Raw genomic sequence first — 13731 nt, forward strand, 5'->3', positions numbered from 1 at the left:
TGTGTCAACTCATTCTTTGAAAGGACCATAAACATTTTTTCACAGCAAAAGCATCATTTTCTGGGATTAACCCGTGAGTTAGAGTCCAGTGAGAAATAGATTCTGGGTATCTAACCATGTTCCATAGTATTCTAATTTGTTAAAATGACCCAACTAATGTGTTTGCCAAAAAAATATACTGGGTTATTTAATATTTATATACTGTCAAATGCAATCCAGCACAGACAGGAGGATGAACTGAATAACCCAAAGACTACCCTTTTCCATCTCTAATTTCTTTGGATTCTCAGCTCCCCATTTGTAACATGGGGTTAATAATGTTTCCTTAGTCAGTCTTGTCCAGTTAGACTATAAGCTCTTCTGGGCAAATACTGTGTTTTTACTGTGTGTTTGTACAGTGCCTAACATAACGAGATCCCAACTTTGATTCAGGTCTCTAATCGGTATCATGATGCAAATATTAAACATTTATGTTCTGCACCTAGTGGCTTTGTTCTGCTCCCACTGGAGTCAATGACAAACCTTGAATGATTTGTATAGATGCAGGACTGGGTGCTAGGTGCCCTTTGCATGATAGGTGCTCAATAGTTATTTAAACAAATTAATATAATTTCCCCAGTGGTCTGGGACTTTGAGGATCTGGAAGCATGCAGACTAATTACCAACTCTGAAAACTGCAGTTTATAAAGAGAACTTTGACAGGCCCAGTCTCCCAGGTGCAAGTAGAAAACTATGGGTAAGTCCATCAGATAGTTTAACCCAGAGTTCAATAACATTTAAACAACCCATTAAGAGGTGTTATTTGTTTCATAATATTGTATTTAGAACCCTTCACATTTCCTCCCATTCATTAATAAAATGACTCTGTCTACACAAGCAGGAATAGAAGCCAAACTGGCTTTATATATTAAATTAATTAATTTGTATTTTAGACATATTTCTTTCTTTTTAAGCCCAGGCATTTAATTTGAAACATTTTTCTTTTTGAGTCTGATCCTGCTTCCAAGCCCTTTCTTTCGTCAGAAAAGTTCAAGTTTTAAGCCTATGGATCAAAACCATTTTTAAAAATTTAATTAAATAACTGTTAACCCAACCATGCAGATAAAGGGGGAAATTGAAATGCTTTTATGGCCTGAAACTTTACATACATGCAGAGATAAATAGGTGGAGGAACATAAAAGCTTTAGTGAATAAGTTAAAGGTATGTAATGTGATTCTTTCATTGTAAATGTAATCATTTATCAGTTAACCTCTGTTTCATTATGCTGATTGATATGACTTCACATTCTCCTTGGAAAATAGTGGGGTTTTGCCTGTTCTCTGCATTTCTCTCTTCTGTATCTATCGCTGTCATCTGTTAAACCATAATGAATACTTTACTCGATAAAGAGGATAATGATCATTCCCCAATGTCTGGATAAATAAAATCCCTGTCTCAGATTTTCTCAGCACCTAGATGAATAAAGCTGAGATTAACTGCAACTTTCAAAAACTGGAGGAAATATATTTTTTAAGTACTTCTTGTCTACAAAACTGCCCTGGTCCCTATTTCTCTGTTCATAAAAGAATGGAGAGAAAATTGTTTGCCCAATGCCAAGGGATATATTTACATTTAGGTCTAGTTTGTGATTGGGCCTTGTGTGGTAAAGTTGCAAAAAGCCTTACTCCCTTTACAGCCCTTGCACAAGAGCCAGGCACAGTTGCAGACTCTGTGCTCCACTTGGTTTAGGGACTGCTACTTTTTCAGCACACCCTTGGTCTCAAGCCATCCCAATGGGGGCAGGGAGGAGATGGAATCTGTTGAGCACAGTTGCTCTGGAATAGGGACCTAACAGATTAGTGTGTTCATCTTCCATGGTGATCTTTGAAAATCCAGAGGAGACTGTGTTTTCCTGGAACAGAATTGCTGTCACAACTGCTGTGGGGAACAAGGTTCTGTAACACCCCCAATAGGGGCCAGCGCCATCAAGGCACAGTCTGGCTCTTAAGATGCGCCTGAAACTTCCCACCATTGTACTTCGACCTGTGCAAACCCGAGTAGCAACAACGGTAATGCCTTTTAACCATATCATCTAATCCTGCTCAGAAGAACGTCTAACAGTAGATGCCATGGTGGTTAAAACATTCCTAGCTTATCTGCACAAGGGTTTCTATCATTACTACTACCAGTGGAACTGTAGAACTGGTATCAACAGTAGATTGTTTAAAAAAATGTTTACCGTGGACAAGGACTTAATGAGCTCGGTAAGTTTCGTCAAACATAATGATAATTGGTTAGTGTTATCACGCCAATCAGACCCAATATATTTTTCACCTTGAGGAATAATCAGTTATGCAACAGTATAGATTGGCAAACTGTGTGCCATATATCTTGCATGACAAACTCACTCACTGAGCATTCTGTCTTAACTCCCTATGTGTTGCAATTATCATGCTGGGATGCCCGATAATGTCAATGCATGAATCTGGGGGCTAGAACTCTGTGATTTCTTGAAAATATATGAGTTTAATATATTATTAATGGTTATTTAATGTTTGTATAGCACCATAGTTGTGAACAGCAACTTAGATTAGGTCCTTGTACGAAATATCCAAAATAACCCTTCAGTTCAGTCAAAACCAAAGCCCAAAACTTTTCAGCATTTTTGATAATCAAAAAAGTTGATACATTCCATTCTGGGATAAATGAAGCATTTTATCTGACCCAAAGCTAATGTTTCATTTTGTTTCTGGGCATTTTTAACCCTTCCCCCTCCCCCTTTAAATAAAAGCAAAGAAAATGATAGGGTAGATTCACAAAACAGAGGAGGTGTGGGTGCCCTCGATAAACTTTACCCAGTGGTTAGGGCACTCAGCTGGGATATGGGATACCTAGATCTGAATCTCCACTCTGGAACAGAGAATTAAACCCACAGTTTGCTCCCCTCCTTAATGAGTGCTCTAACCACCAGGCTATAGAGTGGTCTGGATGGGGTTGCTCTCAGTCTCTTCTGTTGAAGCTATTTCACTTTGTATCAATGATATAATAATCTTCGGGATAGGGATTTGAGTTTGGGTCTCCCATATCCCAGGTGAGTAACATAACCTTCAGGCTAAATGTTATACGGGTAGCAGCACCATCACTGTTTGTTTTGTGAATGGCTGCTAAGCCCTGTTGTGAATCTAGCCCTAAACTTATTTTTGTCTAAATTTGGCAAATTGTTTCAGTTGACCTGAAATTGTACTTTTCCGTGAATAATCTATTTGTCCGAAAAAATTTGCCCAACTCTGGCTCGTTTTTCCTGAGTACTGAAAACAGAAGTAAGAGTCAATTTCTTCCTCATCTTAAGAATCTTCCTACAATGCTGGTTTTATAAATGATAGGCAACTGTGAGCTAAAAAAAGAAATAAATATGTTGAGGGGTTGTGTTGACACATTGTTATCCATAAAGTATGAAAAATCTTCCATCACTGAAGTCAACAGGAGTTTTGCCATAGACTTCAATGGAGTCAGGATTTCACCCTCAGTGCACTTAGATTGGCTTTTTAAATTTTGAATAATGTAAGGTTCGTCTATTTTCCTATCCCTTCTTCCAGGTACCTTTCTCCTCTTCCTACTGTCCCTTGCTCTAATTCTCCTTACCTCCCTTTCATTCTTGCTCTGTCTGCTGCATCTGCCAAGCAGTTAAATTTTAAAATAGCTTTTTTCTTTTGAAGTGTTAATGCCAGCACTGATGTTTCTGTAGCATTTAACTTTGCTGGCTGTTTTGGTTCACTTTTATTCTTTGTTTTGTGTATGTGTTTTTTTAGTAATCAGGAGCAGAAACCCTCCCCCCAGCCCCCACTCCTAATTAAGTTTTCTAGATAAAAGTTAAATCCCAGCAGCCATACAACCTCAGGCTGTGATCTTGTCAGATCTCACGAACTAAGCAGGTTGGCATTGGTTAGTAATTGGCTAGGAGATCTCCAAGGAAAACCCAAGATACTGCTTGAAATGGTGCTGCAGATTCAGTAGCTACCCTTCTTCCTGAATCATATTCAACCATTGCATATAAGTCTTCTTTAATTCGCTATTCTAAATTATTGTGTAGTGTTTCTGTGAGCTGTTAAACAACTGCCCCCATCCATCTCAGTGATGGCTGCTTTTCAATGCTGAACAAAATTACTCTATAAAGATGTGTGTGTATATATGTAATTATTATTTGTATCATGCTAGTGCTTAGAGGCCCCAACAGGGTTGGGACCCTATTTATGCAAAGTATTCGACAGACATATAATAAAAGACAATCTCTGCTCCACAGTTATTTATCTGTTTAGTTATATAAATATGTTAATATATTAATGTATTATTAAAGCAGCCATCATGTTGTGTAAATGATATGTAAATTGTAAGAGGTAGAAAGTTTAGAAGGGTCTCCTTTTTAGCTAGGCAAATGTTTTAATTCATGAGTGTGCTTTATATTACATTTTGGCGATTTCAGGTTTTTCCAGTTGCAAAAAAGTATGACTGATTAACAGTAAACCCACCAGTTGTGCCGCAGTAAACTCTGGCACTGTTAATTAGCCAACATTGCCTACCTTGTGATCCCCCAGTAAACGTATTGCTGAACTATTAGATTTCCTGGCAGAAGCAGACTTTGTCTTTACAGAAGTTAACTAATTGACTGCATTTAGAACTGTCTGGTAAAAGTGGAGAAGAAGAGAAAAGGGAGAAAAATGAGGGTACGAGTGATTGGGGGTGGGGGTGGGGAGAGAGCGTCGTTGCCCTGGCACACACTGCAACGATTTAACAGGTGTATGTCTTGCCATTTACACACTGAGAATATTCATTTATTGTACTAGGATACTCAGATACCTGAATATATAAAATTATTCTAAGGTTCACTTTTGCAAGATAACTTGAGATGTTTGGAATGCAGGAAGTGAGACTGTGTATATCCATATAACTGAATATTATCACTGACACCATAAATATTGTTACAAACCACAGTTCAGTTAAAGACTCTGAGCCAGCTATCCAGTCCCCAATAAGTCCCTTTTGTGCTGCAGAGTGGCACAGGGAAATCCTCTAGGCTATCATCTTCCATGTCCAGTACCAGCGCTGGGGCTGGCCAGAAGGCGCATGGGCTGTAGCACATTGCACACCAACAATCCTTGGCTACTGTAATATCCTCAGGAAGCTGTTACGAGTTGGTGTAACTTCGAACAGCCTTACGGCTACTCTAACTTATGCCGGGGGCTGGACTGGCCTGAGGCTGCCTGCATGAGCAGGGGAGTGCAATGGTGGCTTTAATCCTTCTTTATTCACCCTCTGCTCTGGTCCTGCACATCTCAGTGAGACCCAAGGATCTGGAGTAATGTTTCCTTTTTTTTTTTTTTTTTTAAATTATTAAATCTTTCATTAGTCCATACCCACTCCAATTGTTCACCCTTCCCGTTTCTCTTCTCCCTTCTTTTTCTTCAATTCAGTCTCTCAGAAGGACCAACTCAGTACAGTGCAGTGGCTGCAAGAATGAGTAGATTTAAAATAGGAAATAGAATAAGTAATATGTCTGGCAGTTTTAGAAATTATCTATTCTCAGTAGGAAAATCCTCATTAGCCACTTAAGAGTGATATGATTCACCACATTTTATGAAAATAAATTCCAATATTCTTAGAATAACACTGACATACTCCAACTAACTTGTCTGTCACTTTAATATTAATAAGAATTTCTAACTGTCTTATGACTTCAGTGAGAAAAGTCATTTCATTATAATTAAGAGGTCATGGACAACAATACCCACTTACCAAATAAATATTCGAGAAGATGCACTTCTCTGGAGTCTTTCAAAGGTTAGCACTGTATGAATACCAGATGCTGCAGATGTCAAGCCCTGAGGTTTAATATGATGAAGTTCCTGTGAGTTTTATGCAAATTTAAATCCATATTTGTCTGAATAATCTCACTTTATTATACTACTGTGAAGAAAGTTTCTTAGGTAAGTGATGAAACCTTGGGTCAATGGTCCCAATAGTGTCAAAACACTTTCAACTTATTAAAAAATTATTATATATATACACACACACACACACACACACACACACTACATAACATTTATATAAATATAACAATTAACATTTTGATATAACAAGAGTCAAAGGAAATGAATCAAAAAGAATGCAACAAATGAATCAAAAAGAATGTGTTGAAATTGACACATTCCCATGAAATATTTCAATTTTGATGAAATTGCATTTTTAGATGTGAAATTTCTCTCAAAAAAAATTTCCACCAACTCTTCTTTGAAGGCCAGGGGCATGGGCAGAGCACTACTGGTCGGTCAGGTTTAGAACTGATCAGAAAGTTACATGAAAAATGAAATGTATGTGAAAAAGAGAACCTACAATTTCAAACAAATTATTTTCATGTTTCCTTAAAATGTTAGGTTTCAGAGTAGCAGCCCTGTTAGTCTGTATTCGCAAAAAGAAAAGGAGTACTTGTGGCACCTTAGAGACTAACAAATTTATTTAATTTAATTTAATAGCGCTCCTGCTGGTAATAAGCAGCAGAGGCAGCCATAAGCTGGGAAGCGAACAGTCACATCCTCACATTCCAAACTAGTCACACTGAAATTAGGTGCTATTGGGCTGTTAGGAATACAATCCTGTCCTGATAGTGCCTATCCCCTCCAGAGAAAGGGAAGTGCCTAGAAAATGTAAAAGGAAACTTAGTTTGATAGCATCCTGTCTGGCAAGAACTCACTTATCAATAGCTGGGACGTGAAATCCTCACTTCTGTATTGTCTTGTCATTATAGTTCCCACTTTGCTATTGTTTGTCTGTATAATCTCTGTCTGGTTCTGTGATTGTTCCTGTCTGCTGTATAATTAATTTTGCTGGGTGTAAACTAATTAAGGTGGTGGGATATAATTGGTTACATAATCATGTTACAATATGTTAGGATTGGTTAGTTAAATTTCAGGAAAATGATTGGTTAAGGTATAGCAAAGCAGAACTCAAGTTTTACTATATAGCCTGCAGTCAATCAGGAAGTGTGTGGGGAAAATGGGAACAGGGAATGTGGGTAAGGAAATTGGAATCATGTTTTGTTAAAGGGGGAAATGGGAACAGGGAATGGGGGTAAGGAAATTGGAATCATGTTTGGCTAAGGGCAGGAATGGGAACAAGGACACAGGTGTAAGGCGCTGTGGTGTCAGAGCTGGGAAGGGGGACACTAAGGAAGGAAACTGGAATCATGCTTGCTGGAAGTTCACCCCAATAAACATCGAATTGTTTGCACCTTTGGACTTCGGGTATTGTTGCTCTCTGTTCATGCGAGAAGGACCAGGGAAGGAAGCGGGTGAAGGAATAAGCTCCCTAGCAGCAGGAGAGTGGGGTGGGGGGAGAGAAAACCTTTTGTAGTGGTAAACACCCATTTTTTCATGGTTTGTATGTATAAGAACATCTTCTGTATTTTCCACAGTATGCATCCGATGAAGTGAGCTGTAGCTCACGAAAGCTTATGCTCAAATAAATTAGTCTCTAAGGTGCCACAAGTACTCCTTTTCTTAAAATGTTAGGGAGCCAGGCTGGCAGTTTCTGAAGGCAGAAACAGAAGTAGCCCTCCATTTGAATCATCTTGGTCAAACTGAATGTTTTCCATGTAACTTTCTGACCAGTTCTAAACCTAACCCACCAGTAGTGCTCTGCCCATACCCCTGGCCTTCAAAGAAGAGTTGGTGGAAATTTTTTTGTGACAAATAATGGAATAATTGTGCGTGCTTAAAAGTTCATAACTGGCTTTTGCCTGAGCTTATTGGAAGATTAGGGGTTAGAATTACAGCAATCCCAAACGTGAGGAAAATGGTAACATTTCAGAAAGGGAGAATTTGAAAATCTTTCTTCTGCAAAAGTTAATATAAAACAAAGAAAAGGCAATTGTCCTCTGAAGTATTACGGTGCCAAACTTGTAGACTAAATTCATTCAGTCAAGTATGAAACACCACCAGCTGCTTTAAGCACATCCAATCTCAGCTGTGGAAGAACTAGTGCTTATTCCTTTGAATGTAGCCAGCACCTAAAAATCTACAGCAGAAAAAGAAAACACAAAACAACACTGTGCCATATAAATTCCCTTTTCCTCCTCTTTTGTTCTCTTTCTTCAGACTTTGTCCTCATTTGGCATGATGTGGGCTATATTCTCGTCAGTTACCAGTGTAACCCTGTTGCTCCCCAGCCACTTGATGTAACCAAGGGGCAACTTGTTTTTAGGGTCTGATTCCGCACATCCTGGGGAGACCCCTGCACCCACCTGGAGCCCCATTGCTGTCGTTGCAGGATTAGGACCCTCGTTTGTAAGTTTCTTGGAACAAGGGGCCTGTCTGTTTATTCGGCAGCAAGCAAGGCACCCTGAGTGGCAGAGGACTAACCATGGGTGGTGCCATTGAAGTCAGTGGGGTTTTCCCAGAGGCTTTGGCCGCGAGACACGATTGGCTCCAGGCTTTCCTGCGGGTTTGGTCCAACAGCTCCAAACCTCACCATTCAAACGAGCAAGCTGCTGGAACCGGCTCAGGCGGCCCCTCTGCAGCGCCCTGCCCACCGGAGTCCCTCTCCACGGGCGAGCCCGAACTACGGCCCCGCGGTCTAGCCCGGCTTTGCAGGAGCAGGGGCTCAGGTACTGCGCTGGATGCCCCAGCGCTACCGCCTCCCTGCCCGGGGGCTGAGCGCTCCCAGCGCCTCGGCAGTCCCCGCAGCCGGCTCCCCGCGAGCGGGCAGGGCAGCGCCAGCAGCCCGCCCGAGCCCAGCCCGGAGCGGGAGCGGTACCTCCCGAGGCAGGGGAAGGAGGAGCCGGCTCGCTCCGACAGTGGGCGCCTAGTCACCTGCCCAGGCTCCTCCCCTCTCTCGGAGCCGGCGGGGAGCCAGCTCCGCGCTGAGCGCCGTCCCCCCGCTTGGTGCCTGGCTGGCCGGGAACCCAGGCGTCCCTTCAGCAACTTCGGAGTGACCGTGCGAGCCGCCTGCCCAGCCCCTGCTCCGCTCCGCTCCGCTCGCGCCGCGTCTCCCCCTCCGGTCACCCGCGCTGATAAATTAATCATGATGGGGCTGCTGCTGGGAGCGGACGGGGCCACCGGCTCCAGCCGCAGCACTGTGGGGTGAAGAGCGCGGGCGCCTGCCCCCTGCTCCCTCCAGCACCTGCTCCGGCTCCGAGCCTGCTCTGCTGCCAGCCTGGCAAACCCGGACGCCGAGGAAGCGTCGCTCTCTATGGCTCCGGAGGAGGTAACGAGAGTAAGGACTCGCCGTAGAAGCCAGGGACCGGCTTACTCCCTGTTTCCAGCAGCAGCCAGGAAACAGGGCTGGGTTTGGGGGGAGGGCGGCGTAAGGTTGTGCATGAGTAACAGTTGCTTTTATTGTTAGCTGTCCCTTGGTAGCCCAGGAAGAGTAGTAAACAGACAGGCAAGTAGCCTAATGTCCTTAATCCTTTCAATAGTTAAGAATCGGCACCTCCTGCATAACTGTGCATGATTCAGTCCTACTTTTACAGCTACTGATGCTGTCAAAAACATTGTGACTTAAACCTCCGGACTTCCAGGTCACTTGAAAAATATGAAATATTAAACACAGCCAGTATATTCATAATGCCCTGGTTACACCAGAGTAATGAAGACTTGCTAATTTACATACAGTACTAGGAAATTATCTCGTGGGGGGGAACCACATCCCATTGCACCTGCTCCATCGAGATTTGTCATTTGAATCTAGAGAACAACTATAACTCATGTAAAGCGGTTGCCTTAGATTATGTGTTTGAGATCTGTGGAATTATGAATCCAAGTGCTGCATTTAAATTTTCCACTAGGAAAAGACAGGGACCATTTAAAGTCAGGTCAGATCCAAAGTACCTCATTTCATTTAAAGCTAAACTGCAGTTATTTATTGTAATTCTGAAGAGAGCACTCTTGTCTTGTTCTGATACAAATACAGGTAATCCTTTTAGAGTACATAATATTGGGTAAATTGTTAAACTGATATTTCTCAGTCTCAAAAGTGGGTGACTAATATAAGGATTATGTTTTAGACTTAAATGCATCCTTTCATTTTGACACCTGTCTATGATAAAATGAGAATCATTGGGCTATGTTAAATTTCACTGTCAAAATTCTGGAGTGTAGGCATGCAAAATCACATTTTCCAATTTATATCATGGCTGAAAACGACTGGAAAAACTGCAGCTACCAGAATAATGATTCACTTTCTCTTTCTCTTTAAAAAAAGAAAATCTATGCCAAATGTATATAGACTGCCTTGATCCTCTGAATCACCCTTTTTAAATTGTAGTACTTCATTCTCTGTAAATTTTTGACTACTTCTCCAAGTGAAACACTTTTAAATAGTTTTTGGTTCATGAGAATAAATGAGATTAGCCAATATATATTTTTTCTTTTTTAAAAAGCGATTGCACGTGACTGCTATTTATAGGAATTTCTTATCAATATGGCTAATATTGGTTCACTAATTAGGCAATTTGATTATGGACTGGTATAGTTCTAGAAAATCATTTGTTTCATGTTATAGTATCTTTAAGATAAAAATTTAGATTTTTTTGTTGTGACATCAGTTAAGCTGCCTATATTTTACTAGTCATACTTGCAGATTTAAACAGATGGTTTGTGTCTGTACATATGCAAATAATATTTATATTTGGTTAATATTAACAATCTATAATATTTTTAATAATGGTCATTCCTATATGTAAATCTTATGGCAGAAAACAGTAAAAGTTGCAAAAACTGCAAAAGTTTTGTTCTTCCAATTGTGCAAAAATACTGATGTCCATACTAAAAAGACAAATAGTAATTCAAGTCAACTTGCAAAACATAACAATCTTCCTTTATTTGAGGCACAATGACTGAAGAAAATGAGGGGTGCTGTTGTTATAACAGCAGTGGTGTATCTGGTTTGAACTTTCATAACTTGCAGGTTTAATGAAGAGAGATTGTTGTCAATTAGTGAAAGGGAGGCTCCTATTAAAATATTTGATAAGCCCAGGTATGTCAGAAGTAACAAATATGATCACAAGTGATCTTACTGCTGGACACATCTAGTCTTAAAACCAAAAATGGTTGCACTAATTGTCTCATCAATATTCAGCACTACAACTAAAGCATGAAGGAGTCAAAAACAAACAACCAAGATGTATAAAAAGGACAAAATATAAAAAGAAAATATTGAGGAGGAAATTATATTTGTGAGTTGTGGTTTTTCTGTCAAACCCAGTCATTCAAGGATTGACAAAGCACAGCAGATAGTTCATCAAATATACTGCTGTGGGTTTTTTTTTTTAAGTTTGTCAATAAGCCAATCAAAAAGGTGGGGAATCAAGTATAGATGTGCATGAAATAAGGAAACTATAGGTCAAACCACTGTAAACAATGGGGTCTTCTTTATTGGCTTCTTAGTTGGCTTGAATATCTGCAGTGGCAACTGGAGGGCAGTTGTTTTTCTTTAAAAGCATAGTGTTTGTCAAATATGATTCTGCTATCACTATCAATGGCATGTTCAGAACTGTCAGTAACATTGGACCATCCAGTGTATACTTTGAACAGCCAGTGTGTTCAAAGTATACACTGAGTGGTGAGCAACTCCGAGAATAACCTTTTGGATATTTTGTTGGGGGGTAGGGGTGGTGGGAATGGGGAGGTTAGCACCATAGTTAACTTTTTTTATTTTTGGATCGATCAAAATGTCTTTCCTTATGTGTTGACTTTTTAAAAGAAAAAATATTTAGCAATAATCATTTTTCACTGATCTAGAAGCCGATTGAATTTGAATGGCGAGCCCTGAACCTATATAGATTGATAAGAGAAAGTAGTAGTCTGAGGTGGCAGGGACATGATGTTCTATTGCTACTTTTAGTAAGTCCTCTTGCTGTCACTCTGGCTGGTGTTCTGCCTGAATACGTCGCTGCATGTGGCATGGAAGCTCTGAAAAAGAAAGATGATACCAGAGCCACCATCGCAGTTTGACCTTAGTATCTGTCTAAGGCTGAAATATAATATATGTTTGGCCACTGAAGCCTGGATCAAATTATGTTGGAAATCATTTGCTTCCATTTTAATCAGAATGGGAAGTCATTGGTCAGCCAGCAGCAAGGAAAGAACGTGCACGTACAGTTATCATGCTTTACTCCTCAGACTCTATTGACACTGTTGGTTGATGCAATGAATCCAGGGCTCAGTGACTTGAGTAAGTGGCAGTCCTATTTGGTTTTTCAACTGCTGCAACAGGTTGAGCATTTTCTTAAAAGTGTAGTTTTCCACGCCTCTTGGTGACACCTGGTTTAAAAGGAGCAAGGCCGAGCAGAGTTGTCTGACCACAGCATTTACTCAGTGTGATATAAATGACCTATAGTTTACTATTTGACAACTGGTCCATATCTGTGGTAAAGTGAGCATGCCCTCCTTACTGTCTATAGCTTGTTTTTCAATCGCATGGTATTCTCTTAGCATCATAAAACTGTTTAACAGAATGTCTGGGGAGATACCAGAGGAATATTACCTGGGCATCAGCTGCAGGCATACATTTTAAGAGTGATTGCTATGAAATATTGAGATGGCAGCATAAGGCTAGAGAGTGCAATGCTGACAGCATAGGCCTGTATCCATGAGCAATTCAGTATCCAGTCGCTATTCTTGTTTTATACATTGTCACTTTTCTTGAACGTGTCTCGTCAACTTGTGCTCAAAAAAATGGTGGTGGTTTCAGGGTTCAAACAAGCTGTTCACTTTAGCAAAACTGGAAAGAGTTCCATAGTCTTTGAGAGTGGACTCATAGGGATGGTCAGTTACAGGCTAGCAGTGGGTGGCAGTAATCTAGGGAAATAAAACCACACTGAGAATCGGATGGCTCATACAAAGACATAGGAAATTACAAACTTGTAGTAGTTCAGTAGCTGATGAGTGTGGAATGGTAATTTTCTGATGAGCCTGTACGAGAGGCAATACCATTCCAGGCCATCAGTCTGTTTGGTAAAATTCCTAGTCTCTGCTTGAATCTCTTAATTTGAAGAAAAGAGTAAGTTTCTAGTCTTCTTCCATGCAAAGATAGCCTTGAAAATGTAAAAGGATGTGAACCAATCACTAGGGGTTAAAGCTTGGAGCTAATCTTTTCCTAAACTTCATGGGTTATTAACAGTCATCCAGGTTTAGGATTTGGTGTCCAGAAAAAAGCATAACTCCAGGTCTTTGGGGTTGTGGGTTGGTGTATCTTTGTGTGGGGAAGAGGAGTTAGAGTGGTGATGAAGACTGCATACCAAGTTTATGGTTGTAATCAGTGTCATGTAAACTATTGCTGAAGAACTAGAGCCACGACAAGCTCCCTAGTAGCTAGCTGTCTGGGTCTGAGTCAGTGTCTCTGCTGAGCACCCCGCATGACCTGCGGCCACAGGGAAGGGCAACTTGGTAGTATGAAAGCCGATGTGGTCTAGTGGACTAATCAAAGGACTGAGAGCAAGGGACTAATCCCAGGCCAGCCACTGACTCTATCTGTGGCCTTTGTCAAGTTACATAATTCAGGTATTTCAAACTTGTGTGCCTAAAGTTAGGTACCCAAAGATGCAGGTGGAATACCCTCGTTCACTCTCGTGTCTCCTTCTTCTCCCTCTACACATTCACTCGCTCTGTCACAGTCACTAGTCATGTTAGAGCTGACCGGGAAATACATTTTGTCCCTATGAAAAAATTGATGAAAATTTTGCTTTTTATCAAGATTTTTCT

General features: G+C 40.6%; 1 protein-coding gene across 5 annotated transcripts in view; it reads left to right on the forward strand.

Annotated features, from left to right (window-relative positions):
* LOC125639991 (heparan sulfate glucosamine 3-O-sulfotransferase 1-like) overlaps positions 1 to 13731 on the forward strand; it is a 316899-nt gene that overhangs the window by 209294 nt on the left and 93874 nt on the right. The window contains exon 1 of one of the 5 annotated variants that reach the window (XM_048858006.2): positions 8577 to 9244. The exons of 2 other annotated variants lie outside the window; for them this stretch is intronic. The gene's annotated coding sequence lies outside the window, so the exon portion shown is untranslated. Of the gene's footprint in view, positions 1 to 8576; positions 9245 to 9916; positions 9941 to 13731 lie in introns of those variants that run through there. 2 more of the 5 variants (XM_048858005.2, XM_075130980.1) reach the window with 2 other exon arrangements.

The sequence above is a fragment of the Caretta caretta genome, chromosome 7, assembly GCF_965140235.1.
Source record: "Caretta caretta isolate rCarCar2 chromosome 7, rCarCar1.hap1, whole genome shotgun sequence".
Taxonomy (NCBI): Eukaryota; Metazoa; Chordata; order Testudines; family Cheloniidae; genus Caretta; species Caretta caretta.